The sequence below is a fragment of the Mastomys coucha genome, unplaced genomic scaffold (genome assembly GCF_008632895.1).
Source record: "Mastomys coucha isolate ucsf_1 unplaced genomic scaffold, UCSF_Mcou_1 pScaffold13, whole genome shotgun sequence".
Classification (NCBI taxonomy): Eukaryota; Metazoa; Chordata; class Mammalia; order Rodentia; family Muridae; genus Mastomys; species Mastomys coucha.
Window position 1 is genome coordinate 52,872,599 of NW_022196895.1, and position 16,303 is coordinate 52,888,901.

At 41.2% G+C, this 16,303-nt stretch overlaps 1 pseudogene; it reads right to left on the reverse strand.

Moving 5' to 3' along the window:
* Positions 1 to 12,951: 12,951 nt before the first annotated feature.
* On the reverse strand, positions 12,952 to 16,062 carry LOC116087471 (annotated as a pseudogene).
* Between the last annotated feature and the right edge of the window lie 241 nt (positions 16,063 to 16,303).

A 16,303-nucleotide genomic window follows, 5' to 3' on the forward strand; every position in this document is an offset into this window, starting at 1 on the left:
AGACAGTATGGAGAGAGCTTCATTTTGGGACTTCAGCTGTTGAGGGAGATCAGCTGGGTGCTTTCTCTGCCTCTCTGAGCTAGCAGGCTTTCACCCCATTATCTGGCTTCCAAGTCTTCACTGGTAAAATGGAACTATTGAGACTTTGGTTAAAGACAACACAAGGAAGCTTTTATTGGTACTTGTTTCAGCTAAAGGCCAACCTTTTCTGATCATCTGAACTCAAACTCACCCTGGAAAGACTTTGCCATTTCCATGGTGTCGTTAGCACGGCTGTGCTCATGTTGACCATACGCAATCACCCAGGTCTTCAGCCGTTCTCCATACTGTCCACTGTAGACTCTTCACCAGGCACTAATGACGGCACTGCTCCATCTGCTTGTTACTGTACCAGACAATACCATCCTATTTTTAGAGTTTCTTTGTTGTTGATAATGGAGTAAAGAAGAAGGAGATGGTGTGATCTTGATATAGTCAAGTACTTGAGGGAAAACCCAAAATTCCCACCTGGATTCATCTTTCCACGGGACCTGCCGCTCTCTAGACTTGCCTCCTCCCTGTGCTTTGCTGCGTGGCTTTTCTGGTCATGCTGCGGACATAGCTTCTCCCATTTATCAATCCCACGTCTTCCTCTTTCATGATTTATATTCTGGGATGGAGAAGTGCTCTATCTAGAAAGTTCCAAGACTGTGGTATAGAACTGGGAACGGGGCTGTCACTAGTGCCCACCAGGCGACAGACACAGCTGCTGCCATTTCTGCATCTTCCACCTCAGACTCATCATCTGTACCCTGTGGGGAACCTTCACCCCCAGCACTGCCCCTGTTGAGGTCCTGAAGCTAACACTGACTGAACTTGTACATCAGAAGCTCTGCTTGCCACTATATTTTATGTTTAACCTGTCTGGCCCTTTTCTTTAAATACATCTTTGCAAGTCTTATTTCTAAATGTTAAGACACATTCCACTTATGAAAGTCAGCTTTTTACACAAATTGGAATAGCCTAGGGCTCAATCAGGAGATGCCAAACTTTCACTACATTGGTGGGCAAGGCTAATCTATTATGACAAACTTAGTTTTGAACTCTAACAGACTTAGCACTGGGTTTCCTTTTTCTCCTTCTCCTTCTCCTTCTCCTTCTTCTCCTTCTCCTTCTCCTTCTCCTTCTTCTCCTTCTCCTTCTCCTTCTCCTTCTCCTTCTCCTCCTTCTCCTTCTCCTTCTCCTTCTCCTTCTCCTTCTCCTCCTTCTCCTTCTCCTTCTCCTTCTCCTTCTCCTTCTCCTTCTCCTTCTCCTTCTCCTTCTCCTTCTCCTTCTCCTTCTCCTTCTCCTTCTCCTTCTCCTTCTTCTTCTTCTTCTTCTTCTTCTTCTTCTTCTTCTTCTTCTTCTTTTTAAAAAAAAAAACCAAACAGTTTTATTAAATAGCCCAGGCTAGCCTTAAACCTTATAACTCTTCTTCTGATATATTCTGGGTGCTAGAGCTGTTGGTCTGTTACTACTATATATGGCCAGCAGGTTTTGATTTTATTTATTCTCAATAATCACTTCAGCAAATATAATGAAAAGCTCTTTTCTTTTATTAAAATTTAGACATTGTTCCTGAATCCTCTGATGGATTAAGTTTGATCATGAGCTTCTTTTCCTATCCTTGAGGAGTCCATGTTAGGCTAAAGTTCTGTTATTTTAGGGGGAAATGACTCATACTTTGTATCTGACCTGCCTACATTTAACTTTGTCTTCCTCTAACAATAACCTTGTCAAATCAGTAATTTTGCATTCACAGATGTGCTTGCTTCTTGCTTACAAATCCCTACGAGTCCTTATTGGAGTTGGGGTGGAGTGCATTCTTCCCCATCACTGCAAGATCCTGGTGCAGTAGTTGCTATGGCAACTGTCCTGCCTCTTCCTTTGGTGAAAGTCAGCCTCACCATCTTTCATAAGTCATGGTGAGTTTTCCTTAGTAATTCTAACCTACAACACATGGTCTAATGGTAAAGTTGTAGGTCAACATTTTATAAAAATATTTAAAATAAAACCTCAAATATTCTTTAAAAAAAAAATTGTCCTTGGGATTAAAACCAAAGCAGTAATTCAGCTTTTTGGTGACAAGATAGAAAATGGTTATAATTTTAACTTTCCTTCTTTTCTTCTTTCTCATTTCCCTCCTCCCCTTCCTCTTCTCCTCCTGCTACTTCTCCTCCTTCTCCTCCTCCTTCTTCAAAAGCAGAACCTCACTATATAGCCCAGGATGATCTGAGTATCAGTATGTAGCTCAGGCTAACATCAAACTCTTATCCTCTTGTCTCAGCCTCTGGAGTGCTGGGATTACAGGTGTTTACAATGATATCTAGTGCCTAGCTCTAAATGCACTTTTCTTTCTCTCTTTCACTCTCTCTCTCTCTGCACTCTGTTTCTCTCCTCTCCATCTGTCCTTCCTTCCTTCTTCCCTTCCTTCCTTCCTTCCTTCCTTCCTTCCTTCCTTCCTTCCTCCCTCCCTCCCTCCTTTCTTCCTTCCCTCCCTCCCTTCCTTCCACATAGCCATGTGCATGCTGGGCAAGTGCACCACCACTGAGCTATCACTAAATGTAAATTTCTTGGTAGAAGCTCCATACACAATTACTGAGCACTTACAGGTTTAAAAATTGGTACAAGCTAGCACAGGAAACAAGCAGATCCTAGTTTTACAAATTTATTAAAAACTGATCTGTTTCTACTACTCTGATAACATTTTCTAGCAACTGTTCAGATAAATGTTATCTTTAACGAGGTGATAAAATACAAAGATGATATTGTTTTCTGTGTGACAATCTTTTAAAATTTCTGTAGTAGAAGTTTGGCAATGGGAGGCAGATGGAGCCCCCATCACTATGATAGACATCTTTATTTTTCGATCGTGTTCTGGAATTTTGCTTTCACAGAAAATTGTCCTTTTACTAAAAGGAAACTGTGGAAAATTTCTTGTCCTTCAAGCTGAGATATTTGTGCTAACATCAGTGAGCCTGTCCTTTGGGTAATCTAAAAGAATGTAAGAAATGGGATTTGTTTTAAGATGTTGTAATACATAAATGAGAAAGATAAAAGGCAAGAAAAGAGGGATGACCTGCTGATAGCACTTGTGTCAAGCACCATGGCACTTAAAGTGTACATTAATTAGAGAAGATGATTGTAAGTTCTTTCATGTTCCAATTTGGAGGTGAATAAAATCCATCAGCAGTTATTAAAATATATTCCTTGTGTCGGGTTTGAAACAGTGACTTTGGAGACATACAAGGAAAAATAATGGGATTAGAGAACCAAATTTATGGACGTCTACATTTCTCTTACCTAGTTCTATGGTGTGTTGCTCCCAAACTCATGCTGACATTTAACAGCTGTTCTGATGGTGTTGAGAGGTGGAGAAGTTTCCCCCCCAGAAGTGCTGTCCTCAGAAATGAACTGACATCATTGCATGAGAGGGGTCACTCCCTTCCCAGTCTCTCTTCCCTTCTCTTCTCTTCATTTGTCTGCCATGTTTTGCTTCCTAGCACATAGGACATGAGGAACAAAAGATGCCAGACTCTTGATGTCTAACTCCTCAGCCTCAATCTGCAACTTATAAATTATGCATTGGTATCTGAGAGGGCATCTCAGAATGGACTGAGGTCCCAGTGTGTACACACTCTATTTTGATCACATAACCTTAGAGGTAAGGTTACTGGAGAGTGGCAGAGAGGTGACTTCCACAGTGATCATGGCTATTCCCCCAAGGTCCATCACAGTACAACTTCCAGTAGCAAGGTCATTTGATTTTGAGGTGTGAACAATTCCAGAGGAGAGCATGAGGCAGGGGAGTTTGCGGCGGGCTGGCTTTGACCTTCTAAGAAAGAGTTAGTCAACACAGGATGGGTGGGGCTGCTCCAGATGACCAAGATAAGCACAGATTCCCAATATTCATTGACCAAAGGAGTTCTGTTTCATTGGGGGCATAACTCCAGTGTTCCAGTTTTCTCAACCTGTAACATCACTTTTTTTTTTTTTTTAATAGCTGACAATCTCTATTTTAGGCCTCCATTCTGTATAGCGGAGGGTAATCAGCAGAGTACGTTCATCATCCTTTATAAGTCCAAGGGATGGAGGTAGTTACTCTAAAGACTTAGGTAGGGAGTGTGGCCCCAGGATATCATCAGTCCTGTATGCATTTGCTGTGCTGTTAGTGCAATCTGGCTCTCGATCACTCTCCTTATGCTGTAGAGTCAGCCATGATGCCAACACTCCCACAAACAGTGCTGTGAAACCCTGCTACCCTTCTCACAGCTTGCTCTTCTTTTCATTTCAATCTTCACGCATGGGGAAATCATAATGTGCAGCTTTTGGTCATGCATGTTTTTCTTCTTTTCTTTTTTCTTTTTGCCTTTGTAAGAGCCTCAGGCTGTCAAGTCTTCTTATCATGGCTTTGAGGCCTCTTTAGGTCTACCAGTACCCCTCAGTGAAATTTCTAAGCCATTAAAGGTAACCTGGGGGTGGTTTCTTGATCTACTGTGAGGATGTGGGGAACTGTAGAGCTGCCTCAAGCACTCTGTACTTACAGAGACTCCCAAACCAAGATGGCCCAAGGCATCAACTAAGAAAATCACTTCCAATTTCCTTAAGTCAAGGTATTAACTTGTGTAAGAAGATGAAAGGGGAGATGGGCTCCAAGTTTTGTTGATCCAATGGGTTTCAATACTGTAATTATATACTGAAGCTCTCTGGCCTCTCTAGCCTGATTCTGTACTATCACCTCTATTGGTTCAGTTATATGACAGTTGCCAGTAGAGATCATAGATTTCCTTATTTAATGAGTTGCTCATGATTTTTATTTAATTATGAATTATTCACAGAAGTGTCTGGGAAAGGTCTCCTTTCATTGTCATAGCTGGACCACATTTCAATTCTAAATAACCTTTTATCAAAGGGAATGAGATCACCCCACCTAAGATCAAGACCAGACTGAATGGCAGAGCTAAGGGTAGAATAATTGTCTCCTAAGGTACTTGGCTGTATGAGGAGAGAAGGGTATCTGAACAAATGAAAGATGACTTAGGCAGAGAATGAGCAAGAGGATCATTTCCTCCAGGCAACAAACATTCAGAATCTGCTTGAGAAAGCAAGGCACTCAGGGGCTGGCAATCAGAGTGGGATTTAACCCAGAGAACTAAGGCAGAATGCCACTGGAAAGGATGGGAGGGTGAAAAGGAAGGGCCAGGGGATGTTAGTCCACTGTCAGTACCGTATCTATCCAGTCTGAACTACTCCAAGACTCTCTGCCCTGGCACAGTGTAGTTCCTCCAGGGACACACTGCTGTCACAAGAGACTGAGCATGCGACTCTGCCTTTCTCCTTCCCCTTAGTAAGCTGGTACCGAATCCATTCTTTTAAACTGTAATTCAATGCTTCTGGTATATTCACAGGTTGTCATTCATTAGTTCTAAAACATTTTCATTACAACTAAGCGAAACCTCTCTGCTTAGATAGTGTCTAGGATTCCTATCGCTCACCCTTTAGCCCTCAGCCCCCACCGACTGACCTTTTACCTCTGTACCTGCTTCACAGAAACAGTCTTGAGTCTTTGGGGGAGGTAGTGGTAGCTGATTCAAGGTTCCTACACATGCTAAGACAGTATTGTTGAACGATATCTGATTCCTCTTTTGACTTTCTCTTTTGAGATAGGGGCTCCCTAAATTGTCCTTGCTAACTTGAAACTCACTTATAACCAGGAAAATCCTCAGATTCATAATGCTCCTGTCTCAGCTTTTCCAAATGCCTAGGGGTATATTCTTGTGCCACCAGGGCTGGCTTGGATTAACTCAGATGTTTTCAACATTGCAGTTTGTTCATGTTGTAGTGTGTGTCAGTCTGCCAGTTACGTTTATTGCCAAATAGTGTTTCCTCACACTGTTATACCACACTTGGTTACCCATTCATCAAGTAATAGTCATTTCGGTTTTTGCCTTTTCTGCTCCTGTTAACGCTTCTATGACTATGCATAGGCTCGTCTTTGTCAGCTTAACATAACTAAAATCATCTGTGACGAGACACCCTCTAAGAAGAAGTTGCCACTCTCAGACTGACCTATGGGCATGTCTGCAGACATATTGTTGATTAATGATGGATGTGGGCAGGCCCAGTCTACTGTGGGCAGTGCCATTCCTAGTCAGGTGGGCCTGAGCTGTGGAAGAAAGGTAGCTGAGCAAGCCAGAGCAACTGAACCAGTAAGCAGCTCTCCTCCGTGGCCTCGCAGCTCTCCTCCGTGGCCTCGCAGCTCTCCTCTGTGGCCTCGCAGCTCTCCTCCGTGGCCTCGCAGCTCTCCTCCGTGGCCTCGCAGCTCTCCTCCGTGGCCTCGCAGCTCTCCTCTGTGGCCTCGCAGCTCTCCTCCGTGGCTTCTATTCAGTTCCTAACTTCAGGTTCCTGCCTTGACTCTCTTCAGTGAACTGTGGTATAGAACCATAAGCTGAAATAAACCATTTCCTTTCCTTTTGGTCATTGTGTGTGTGTGTGTGTGTGTGTGTGTGTGTGTGTGTGTGTGTTTGCAACAGAAGGCAAACAAGAATAGGCTATTAACCCATTGGTTCTTGTGTCAATGTCTGCGGAGTCTGAGGGTACCAGTCTCTTCCCATTCTCACTCTCTCTAATATTTGTTGATGGTTTATAAAAATTATTTGTGTGATTGTAGCTTTCTTAAAGGGTGCAAAGTGGTCTTCCTGGGTGACTTTGATTTGTATTTACCTGATGGTAATGATCGTGAGTCATTTTTCTTGTACTTATTGGCCTCTTTGTTTATCTTTACAAAGTATTTATGAGATGTTTCGGTTACTTCTTAATGATACAGCTTGCTTTTTTAAAACATCATTTATTTTACTAGTTCTTGGTATTTTACTAGTTATTAAATACATGTATCTTATTGGATATGTGATGTAAAAATGTGTCTTTCTCTGATTATGTGGCCTTTTACTCTTTTTTCTCTAAACTCAGATTCTGACTATTGTACCCAGGCTGACTTTGAACTTATGACTCTCCTGCCCCAGCTAGCAAGTTCTGGGACTGTAGGAGTGCCACAATACAGCTATCTTTCATTTTTTGATGATGCCCTTTGATGGTGCCTAACTGTTTTTAAATTTGTTGAAGAACATTTTTTTTTCTCAAATTTCTTTTTCTGTTTAAGGTTTGTAGTCCTGTCTATGAATCTGTTGACAAACCCAAGAACGTGAAGCATTACCCGTAAGTTTTCTTCAAAGAACTTTACAGTCTTTGTAGGTGTAATGAGGACTCAGATCCATTTGTACATGGTGTGAAGTAGGGGTGCAACCTTCTTTCTTTTGTAGATAGATGTGCTGTTATTCCTATGTTCCTCTTTAATCTTGAGAAAGTTCTAAACTGAAACGCATCAAATAAAGGGACTGGGAGTAGAGGTTCAGTCTTTCAGCCCCTGTGAAATAATGGAGAGCTTCAAAGAGTAGAAACCAGTGCACAGAATTGGTGTAAAACTAATGCAAACACCAGAGTGCCACAGGATTGGCCTGCCAATGAGCACACGGTTAGCAGTCCAAAGGAAGTATCCACTTATTCAACGATCTGAAACCCATCAGTGATCACTTTCTCACTTCCAACATTTGTTTGCATGAGCAAGGAGGAGCCCAATTTACAATTTCATTTCTCTCACCTCCAGCCCTCCCATCCCAGTCTAGAGGCCTCTAAAACTGACTCTGAGGGATTGTGTCGTATCCTTCCAGATGTCTCTGACTGACACACCTCTGCTCTCTAGCACTCTGAAAATCAGATCTTTAAGGAAGAATGCTTGGACCAGAAAGGAGAGTCTTGGTAGAGATAAGGGAAGGTTTGCATCAATCAATGCTTTGGAGTTTTATCCTACTGTACGTGGGTGAGGGTAAGAGATGAGATGAGTGGAGAGGGACATAAACTCTTCCAGTAGTTGCTGGCAGTAACAGTAAGAGCCATGCTAAGACACAATGACAAGAGCAATGGCAAGAAACTTCTATTGGTGAGCTGAGTGTGTAGCCCAGTGCTATAGTGTGTGCTTAGCATGTGCAAGACCCTGGGTTGAGACCCCAGTCTCCTTCCCAACTTCAGCTCCTGCTGCTTGAAGAGATAAGAAAGTAGTAGTTGCCTCTGTTTCAGGATACACTGCATTGCTTTTATTAATTTCAGCACAATTTGAAACATTGTGATGAACTTTTAAAAGAATGAAAGAAAATCTTACAGGCCCAGGAGATCATGGCAGACAGGTCATTAGACAGTGGAAAGTCGCTCTTTGCCTGACATGGGGAAGGTGGCTTCTTGAATGTGAAACAGTGTGTCAGAGTCAGGATGAAACCTTGGGAAAGGAAAATGGATAATTACAGATAAGGAGCTGAAATTAATAGGTGGGCAGGACATTCATGCCTTTGCTGGAAATTTCTAGTACGACCGAGCAGGTATTAGGGGTAATTTGGCAATGACTTTACAACTGTATTTTATAATGAACTGCACCATACTAATATGGACTGAACTATTTAAGCATCTTAGAGACTTTAATTTATTCAGCTTAAAAGCTTAGTTGAAGCAAAAAAAAAAAAAAAAGTGAGGGGAAGTAAAGCTGTGAGATTGCTTTCCCTGAATTCTAAATGTAGCTTAAACATATTTCTAATCCTTTTTACTAAGGATACTTTTATGGAAATATACTTTGAGTTGTATAACCTGACCACCTTTATTAATACTGGGATTTAGATGGGCAGAAACATGCTTACTTTATTTTACTGTGTTGATTTTTAGCCCAGGCAATCCTGTAAATGATTAGCTAATTATATTCAGTCTTCATATTAAGCTACTTAGCTTAAATCCAGCGTGATCCTAAAAAGTGAGCGCATCTTCAGTGCCAGGAAAAGAGAGTCTGTTCTCTGTCTGCACTTGCAAAGGCCGAAAGAATGAGACTATGTGACCAGAGGTTACACATTAAGGTTCCCACACACTGAAGACAGAAATGAAAAATAAGAGCAGCCTGGGAGAAGAGCAACGTGAATTCCCGGCACCATTTGGGACCTGCATGAGCCAAAGTCAAATACTATTGCTCCCCAGGCTCCTTCCCTTATGGCACAAGGTGGGGAGAATCCTATTAGGATGGCACGCTCTCTTCTAGTTTAAGATGTATAGCTACAGGACTGGAGAGATGCCTCAGAGGTTAAGAGCACTGGTTGCTCTTCCAGAGGTCCCGAGTTCAATTCCCAGCAACAACATGGTGGCTCACAACCATCTGATGGGATCCGATGCCCTCTTCTGGTTAGTCTGAAGACAGCGACAGTGTACTCATATACATGAAATAAAAATAAGTAAATAAATATTAAAATATGTATCCTCCAGTGATCTCACATTGCATATGAGTATAAACAGAACTTTTTAATGAGCATCAGAGGTAAAAATAGTGTAAAAACTCAAAGTTGTGGGCTCAATATGGTTCACAAGGGAAGTTCAAAAGAGGACCAAGTATGCAGATGGTATCTCCAACATATAGAACGCACTTGTCTCAGTTTGTTCTCATGACAAGCATCTCCAAGGGTGGACAGGGAAAGTAAATTTAGAGTGCATTAGGATCCAGGGCATCTTATTCTCAATTCTATGCTCTTCTGTTTACTCTATTTTGACAGTGCTTTTCAGGTACTAAGACCACTGGAACATAACTCAAATTAACTTAGGAAAACCAAGAACTTTATGTCTCACAGAACTGGAAAGCATAAGCCAGGTATGATGGCTGATGCCTGTAATCCTGTCACTTGGGAGTCTGAGGCAGGACTATTTGTTGCCTGGAGATCGGCATCAGCTTGGGCTAGAGTGAGTTTCAGGTCAGCCTTGACACAGTAGTGTGATACTCTGTCACAAAACAGACAAGCAAAAGCCCCCAAACAAAGTTAAACCACTAGGCCACAAAGGAAAAAAAACTGGCAAGCTTACATATGATTGTAATAGTTAGCAATACCGGCTGTAGGCATGGGATCCAGGGGATAAATGGGAACTCTTTCTAGGCCTACATTTGACTTTCCTCTGCTGTGTAACACTGTGGTCACCATCCGACTCAGGCTTGGGACCACATGGATGCCAATTTTAACCTTCCCAGCCTCAGCTCTATTGGAAACAAGAATCCTCCTTCTACAATGGACTGAAAACTCCAATATTGAATCTCACTGTACTAGATTGATCCAGGGTAACTGAACCACAGGCTCTAAGGCAGTTCTTCTTTAAAAAGTTAACCTGCAGACATATGTGTTGCAGGAAAAGTAAATTCTAACCCCTGAGACTTAGGTACATATGTCAAACATACAGGCTGCAGAATCGCCGCCACCATTTCTGGGATACTTCTGGTGTGCACCATGATTGGTGCTGACCATGAGTATTCCGGAGCAGACAAAGATCTTTGCTTCTCTGCAGCTGAATAGGTCTTAATCATGCAATGAGGTCAAATATACAGCTTAATTTGCATTTATATGGTAATGTCTTTTTCTAGCACATTTTCTTAAGAGCATATTTGGATTGTAAGAGAACCAACATTTATCAAGCATTTATTCACACGCAGAATAGCAGAAGACAGGTCCTTTATTTCTATTAACATTTTTATTAGTTTTTTTTTAATGTTAGCATTCAAAGCAATGGGTTTCATTTGGGTATTTTCATACATACTTTATTCATATCTATCTCCCCACTTCTCTCCTTGTCCCCATCCTCTCTTGCTGCTCACTGCAATAGCTCCATTCCTACTCTCGTGTCACACATATTTCATTTTCTTCTCCTTTTCATTCTCTTTGATCATGATCCATTCTTTCTCCTTTTTCAGTTCCTATTTTAGTTTCATGACCTTCTGCCCCCCATATAACACATACACACATGTGCGCACACACACACATACACATACATGCACACACACACACACATACAAGTCCAGTTTTTACACATGAAATAAACCCATAATATTTTTGTTTCTGAATATGGTTCATTTCCCTTAACATAGTGATTTCCTGTTTCATCCACTGAGGATGCAGTGACTTTAGTTTTCTTTATGGCTGAATAAAATTCCATTGTATATATGCGCCACTGTGATGAGTTCAACAATAACCATTGATGTGCAAGTGTCTCTGGATAGAATCTACTAGAGGCATTGGAGCATCTCCCCAGGAGTGGCAGAGCTGGGCCATGAGATAGATCTCCCTTTACTTCTTTGGGAAGCCTCCTTTGTGCCCACACTATTTTTTTTTTTTTTTTAGATATTTTATTTACATGTAAATTTCTCCTTTCCCAATTTCCCCTCCAAAAAACAAACAAACAAACAAAAACAACAAGAACAAACCCCTGTTGCCTCACCCTCCCCATGCCTGCTACCCCACCCTCTCCCACTTATTGGCCCTGGTATTCCCCTACACTGGGGCACAGAACCTTCACAGGGCCGAGCTCCTCTTCTCCTATTGATGATCGAATTTGCAATCCTCTACTATACACATGCTGCCAGAACAATCAACCCACCATATGCAGTGCTTGGTTGGTGGTTGAGACCCTGGGAGCCCTGAGGTACTTGTTAGTTCATATTGTTGTTCGACCTAAGGGGTTGCAAACCCCTCAGCTCCATAGGTACTTTCTCTAACTCTATCATTGGGACCATGTACTCAGTTCAATGGATGGCTGTGAGCCATCACATTTGTATTAGTCAGGTACTGTCAGAGCCTCTCAGGATATAGCTACATTTAGGCTGGCTTGTCCTTCCTTCAGTCTCTGCTCCATAGTTAATCTCTGCCGAACCCATGGTATGTATGGGCTCTTCTCTCACCACATCCTTGTCAGCATGTCATTTACTCTATAGGGTGATATGGACTTTCAGGTTAGTTTTAATTTGTATTTCCCCAATGGCCAAGGACGTTGAACACATTTTCAAGTATTTATTGACCATTTGTGTTTCCTTGGGAAATTTCATTAGCCCATTTATAGATTGGATAACTTGGTCTTTTGATAATAGTCTTTGCAGTCATCTACATAATCTAGATACTAGCCCCTTGCATGATATACATAGCTGGCAAGAGTTCTCACCCAATCTGTAAACTCTTTTCTCTCCGATGGTTACTTCTTTTGCTGCAAGGAACATTTTAATTTCATGTAATCTCACCATCCATTTCTCAGGGCTATTTCTTGTGTTGTTGGCATCCACATTAGAAAGTCCTTGCCTATGTTCGCATCTTGAAGTGGTTTTTCTCTAGCAGTTCTAATGTTTCTGGTCTTGATTATTAAAGTATTCAATCCATTTTGTATGTGGTAAAACATGGGGATGGAGTTTTATTTTTCTACAGTTACACATACAGGTTTCCCATTACCATTTGTTAAGGAGGGTGTCTTTTTCCTAGTGCATGATTTTGACAATTATGTGGCTGAGATTTTGTCAGTTTATTTCTAGGTCTTTTATTCTTTTCCTTTGACCCAAGTGTCTGTTTTTGTGACAGTACCCTGCATGGGCATGGCACCTGAAATGTCACCATGACGGTAGTATACTTTAAGGTCAGGTACTGCTGTACCTCGCATGGCACCTGAAGTGTCGCCATGGCAGTAGGTATACTTTAAGGTCAGGTATTGCTATATTTCCAGCATTATTTTTTCCTTTTGCTTTGTGCACTTGGTGTCTTTCATGTTTCCATATGAGTTTTAGATTTTTTTCCAGTTCTGTGAAGAACGTCATTCGAGTTTTGATGGACATTACATTTGAATCTATAGATGACTTTCCATAGTACAGTCATTTTCACACTGTTCTTCCAGTCTGTAAGCATGGATGGTTTTTCCATTTTTTTTATCTCCTTTTCTTGGTGGTTTAAATTTTTTTTGATCCATGACCAATCTGGGACTGTTTAGTGCATTGGGTGTTGAAGCGCAATGGTGCTATCCTACGCTTGCCTGTCAGTTGGTACAGTTTACAGTTTAAAGCATACTCACTTCTTCTAGGCCATCATGTTCACAAAGATCCACATTCCATAGCTGGGAACCAATGGAAGCTCTGAACCATACTCGCAGGCTTGTACGATCATGCTACATCTGGTAAGGATCATCAGCTCACCAGTTACTGCTCTTCCAGAAAGACATCATCATTTTGTCTGCGAGTTTACTCTGGGTCTTGTTGCAGAATACAAATTCCCTCAAGAGTGTCTTTCTTGCAGTTGAGTTTTTCCATAATTTTTTCTTCTAGCTAGCCTTTCTCCTTAGTCAATAGCCAGGATGAAATTGAAGGAAGCAATGCATGACCACACTTACGGTCTTTCTCTTGCCTTCTGTGTGGTTCAGGATGTTAGAGTTCTGACTGGTGGCTTCAGGACACTGGGAACTAATGCAGTCACTCTATTAAGGACTGACTGTTGCATTATGCTCATATGCCAGGTGTCTGACAGGTGTGACAAGTCTTAGAGCAGAGGAAGCAACTGATGTCTGAATAAGCCTAAAATGAATAGTACACAGTGAAGAATTAAGACAGGCATTTTTGGCATGGTTCCTATAGGTTGAAGATGCCAAGACATTCAGGGGACACAATATTCCTGAAGCAGCTCTCACTGTACCCATAAAGACAGGGCTTTCATGTGCCACCTTGCAATCCGGTGGTTTAATATTAGTTGTAGAGATCTTTCTTTTCTTGATTAGGTCTATTAGTCATTTCATTACTCTTTGTGAAGCTATTAAGATTAGGATATTTTCTTAATTTTTTTCTTGCCATGTTTGCTATTGTGTATAGGAAAGCTACTGATTTTTATATGTTGTATTTTGTATTCTGATACTTTGCTGAAAAATTTTTTCAGATATAAAAGTTTTCTGGCAAAGTGTTCAGGGACTTTTAAATATGGGACCATGCTCTCTCCAAATAGAGATAATGTGACTCCTTCCTTTGCTATTTTATATTCCCCCTTACATTATATAAATGACTCAATTAACATAGCTGTATGCAGCTACTTAAGATTAAAAATTAAAGTAATTAAAACTAAATTAAATTCAGTTCCTCAATGGCACAAGCTACACTTCAAATACCGAATGACCATGTACCAATGGCTATGTGCTAGGATAGATATAAAACACTTCTGTCCTTACAGAATACCCCGTTGGCTTTCTCTGGATGCCTGCCTCAAGTCTTTACTTCTCAAAAGAATTATCTAGAAATCTTAGATCACACAAAATAACAGAATGAAGCAACGACTAATCCAGAATGTAACATTTTATAAAACATTGGTTTTCAACCTTCCTAATGCTGCAACCCTTTAATACAGTTCCTCATGTTGTGGTCATCCTCAACCATAAAATTATTTTTTGCTACTTCATAACTGTCATTTTACTATTGTTATTAACTGTAGTGTAAACATCTGATATGCAGGATATCTGATCCCAAAGCGGTCTTGAGCCACAGGTTGAGAACCACGGACTATTCTGCACTTAGAAAAGTCAATGTCATGGAAGAAAGAGGTGGCAGTGTCTGTTCTAAATGTTTGTGTCTACATGTGTTGGCTAGTTTTATTCAACCCAACACAAGTTAGAGTTAACTGAAAGGAAAGAACCTCAATTGGGAAACTGTCTCCATAAGATCTAGCTATAGGGCATTTTCTTATTTTGTGATTGTTGGGGGAGGGCTCAGCCCTTTGTGGGTGGTGTCATTCTTGAGCTGGTGGTCCTAGCCCCTATAAGAAAGCAGGCTGAACAAGCTGTGATGAGCAAGTTAGTAAGCAGCACCCTTCCATGGCCTCTATATCAGCTCCTGCCTCCAGACTCCTGCTCTGTTTGAGTTCCTACCTTTACTGCTTTTGATGATGAACTATTATATAAAATGTGAGTGAAATGAGCCCTTTTTTCCCCTAGTTGCTTTTGATCATAGTGTTTCATCCCAGCAATAGTAAGCCTAATTAAGACACTAAGAGAACTAACACTAAGTGTCATGCTTGACCCCAATCCAAGTGGATGCACCGTGCTTGCTGGCTAGTGTTTATTTGTTAACTCATCCCAACCTTGAACCATTAGAGAAGAGAGCCTCAGCTAAGGAATTGTTTGGATCAGACTGGCCTGTGGACATGTCTATAGGGATTTGGCTTGCTTGTTCATTTTGGGTAGGAAGACTCACCCTAAATGAGGGTGGCACCTTTATAAGTCTACACGTGTGGCTAGTTTTATGTCAACCCAACACAAGTTATACAAGAAGGCAGACAGCTAATCAATTGCTACAACAGCAAGCAGGCAGTGTGGGCGTGAACACATCCCTTTCTCTGGGTTGTGAAAGTAGTGCAACCAACTTTCCCAAGGGCCTGCCTCTGTGGTTTCTCTGCAATGATAGCCCACGACCAGGAACTGTACACTGAAATAAACTCTTTCCCTGATATATTGCTCTTCTTCAGGATACTTTATCGGGGGAACAGAAACAAAACTAGAACAGATACCTAAATTTGTCTCAGAGAGGAAATCTGAAAGTGCACCAGATAATCATATGGTGCTATGGAGTCACCAGTCTGTTTAGCTGTGATAAAGATATAATGGTGGTATTGTAAGATTGTAAGAGAATCTTCTAATTTCTGGAGATCTACACTGAAGCATTTAAGTGTGAAATATTTGTGATGTTTCGGATGCAACTTGGAAGGGTAGAATAGGAAATCTAGAGAGAAGCAGCATGATGGTCGCCCAAGGTAAATAATGGTTAAGTCTAAGTGCTAGGTTCTGTTGTTTCTAAGTTTAGTATTAAAACTTTTCAATTGAAAGGACATTTTGAAGAACTTGTTTTTAAAAACCATGAGTTTGACTCCACTATCATACTTAGAAAATAATTTTCTCAAACAAGGATTTAAAATATAGTCATTGAGATTACCTTCGAATATTTTTGAAAAATATATATTTTATTGTTAATTATGTGTCTGTACCTGTGTGGAAGTATCTGCGTGTGAATCCAGATGCCCTCAGAGACCAGATGCAGTCATTAGATCCCCCTAGCTCCATGACTAGCACAATGCAAGTGCTGAGACCCAAACTCTGGTCCTCTGCAAGAATAGCAAGTGCTCTTGACCGCTCACCCATCATCCCATGCCCTCTCAGTACTTTTAATGCGTTATGTCTTTCACTACTTCAACCTTTCTTCTATTTGAATTTTGTTTTGGTGTTAATGTTCAGTAATGATCATGAAGAGTTATATTTTCTCTCTAATTTAACTAACTCTATTTTGAGGCACAGCATCCAGTGTCCTGGGCTGGCAGGGAACTCATGGTCTTCATGACATGGCCTTCAGTGCTGAGATTGCAGGGTGTACCCCACACCTAGC